Source organism: Pyrus communis, chromosome 5 (assembly GCF_963583255.1).
Source record: "Pyrus communis chromosome 5, drPyrComm1.1, whole genome shotgun sequence".
In the NCBI taxonomy this organism is placed as follows: domain Eukaryota; kingdom Viridiplantae; phylum Streptophyta; class Magnoliopsida; order Rosales; family Rosaceae; genus Pyrus; species Pyrus communis.
In genome coordinates, this window is record NC_084807.1 from 27,430,651 (window position 1) to 27,433,337 (window position 2,687).

The following is a 2,687-nucleotide window of genomic DNA, read 5'->3' on the forward strand; positions in this document are numbered from 1 at the left end:
AAAGGGAAATTATTCATTCTTACATTTCCAAGTTTAAAGATAAAGTAATACATAATCAAGACACACATCGGATCCAAACTAATAGCTAGCGTAGCTTGCAACATGAGTTTATTTAGTAAAGATATCACTTAATCATATGATTGAGAGGGACGGCCATCATCCCCCTCCTCATCGTTGATCTCTAGACACTCGTGGTCGTCTAGCAGATCTTCATCAGTGACATCCTCCTGCTCGTCATCATATTTCTCGTTGAGCTTTCGAAGTTGGGCTATAATTTCCTTGCTGGGCAAGTTAACATCAGTTTCAAAAGTTTGTTTCAACAGCATGTACTTGTCTGGTTGATGAATAGACACGTCTTCCAGAAGCCTTTCCACGTTATGCTTCACAAACGCTTTGAACAAGATTTTAGTACTATTTAAGGCAGAAAATGCCTGCTCGCTCAGACGTTTTCCTGTTTTGCAGAAAATCGCAAACGATTCGCAGTTGTTACTAAACAGCTTATAGTCCCCGAAACCCTCTTCCTTGTTGAGCAGTTCTGTGGCGCGAGCTATGACTTCGTCGGCTGAATTGGAACGACCCGTCGTGCAAGTTCCTGGAAATTTCAATAGGAAGTGAGCATAAGAGACTCCGTATCCGAAGCGGTAAAGCCCATGGCCGTGTAGGAAGCAGTCGACGCAAGTTTTGATCACTCCTCGTGCCATATCTGGGTGATGCCCGCAGTTTTGCATTTAGTCTTCCGAAACATCCCTAATTTCTTTTTTGCAGCTTGTGTTCTGGTGTAGTGGATCACCCTATCTGCCTCCACGCATATTCCTGAATATGTATATAACCAAAAGCCAATCGCTAAATATGTATAAAATAAATTATTCTGAGAGATTAGGGGTGTGAGGTCAGATTTGGAAGTTAAAATTAGAGAAGCATTTCTTTAACAGCCAAAACTAGTTTTTAACTTCGTTTAACAGAAAAACTTAGAAATGTACTTTTGACTCGTAAAAATGCTTTAAAGGGAATTCATATACATTTGCCTCTTCAAAAAGCATTTACGCTATTCCACAAAACACTTGAACTTTTGATAACAATTTTAACATATTTATATAGAGGCACTTAGAAACAATGACAAACATGCTCTTAATTACCGACCATGGTGGGAGTATGTGTGCAGCCCTCTATAGGTATAAACGTGATCTCCTGGCTTGATCTGGAACTTATCAACCTTGTTTGAGAACAGTCCCATCTCTCTCTGTCTCTCTCTCTCTCTCTCTGTCTCTCTCTCTGTGATGAGTTGATATAGGGACGGATTAGATTAAGCTCCAGTGGTTTGATAGACAGTACAAGATATATACACACACACACACATATGGCCCGCATGCTTACAGATATTCAACGTCTGGTGACGCATGCTGTTACGAATCCCTGGTGACGTATGATGTTACGAATCCACTCACGTATCATAACACATGTATATTAGTTTATAATGAGATTGAGGTTTCATCATAAAATCAATTAGTACTATGGGAAGTAGCCTAAGATCATATAAGCACATAGCAAACATTGTCCCTCACCAATGTGAGACAACTCTCAACACGCCCCCGCACGTGTGGCAGATTTTTAAGTCTACAAATGTACAACAACTGGATGACGTGGAGCGCGTGTGGCCGTTGGGCTTCACACGTGGACAACCTGGCTCTGATACCATGATGAAATTGGGATTCCACCATAAAACCAATTGGTAATATGAGAAGTAGCCCAAGATCATATAAGCACATAGCAAACATTGTCCCTCACCAATGTGGGACAACTCTCAACACACCCTCGCACGTGTGGTGGATTTTCAAGTTTACACATGGACAACAACTGGATGACGTGGAGCGCGTGTGGCCGTTAGGCTTCACATGTGGACAACCTTACTCTAATACCATGATGAGATTGAGGCTCCACCATAAAACCAATTGGCAATATGAGGTGTAGCCCAAGATAATATAAGCATATAGCAAATCTTGTCCCTCACCAATGTGGGACAACTCTCAACAGTTTATAGTATAGTTTAAATATAAACCCTTTGTGCATTCGTTTTATACTATGTATGAATAAGGGTTTGATTGATTAAGGCTGAGATTAAACGTAACAAAGCAACTCAGAAAGTATTGGATAAAACTCACGTTCGCAGCCTTCTATGACTTCAATTACATAGTGGTTTCGTGGAGTTAAAACGTGGCTGCAGCGGATTGGCTGAAGAGACTGGGATCGGCTTGTGGAAATGTGGTGGGTTGAGACCTTGGTTTCTCCTTTTGTTCTTACTAGAAAAAATGTACGCGGGTTGTTCTCACGTTCGCAGCCTTCTATGACTTCAATTACATAGTGGTTTCGTGGAGTTAAAACGTGGCTGCAGCGGATTGGCTGAAGAGACTGGGATCGGCTTGTGGAAATGTGGTGGGTTGAGACCTTGGTTTCTCCTTTTGTTCTTACTAGAAAAAATGTACGCGGGTTGTTGCGGGACTTGAATGCATCAGCTTTAATTACATAAATAATATAAATTTAACCTAAAAAAAATTCAACATAATCATGAACGAACAAAAAGGATAGACGAGTGAACGGTATCGATAAAATAAGCAATTCGACTTTTACATACATTCAACCGAGCTGATTACAAAAGATTAGTTGCAAAAAATTCTGTTTCCCTGAGAAAC

At 40.6% G+C, this 2,687-nt stretch overlaps 1 long non-coding RNA gene across 1 annotated transcript; it reads right to left on the bottom strand.

Moving 5' to 3' along the window:
- On the bottom strand, positions 1 to 1,278 carry LOC137733236 (uncharacterized). Its single transcript, XR_011068432.1, has 2 exons — positions 1,141 to 1,278; positions 1 to 813 (listed from the first exon to the last, which is right to left on the bottom strand). It is a non-coding gene; the product is annotated as an uncharacterized lncRNA (long non-coding RNA).
- Positions 1,279 to 2,687: the final 1,409 nt, after the last annotated feature.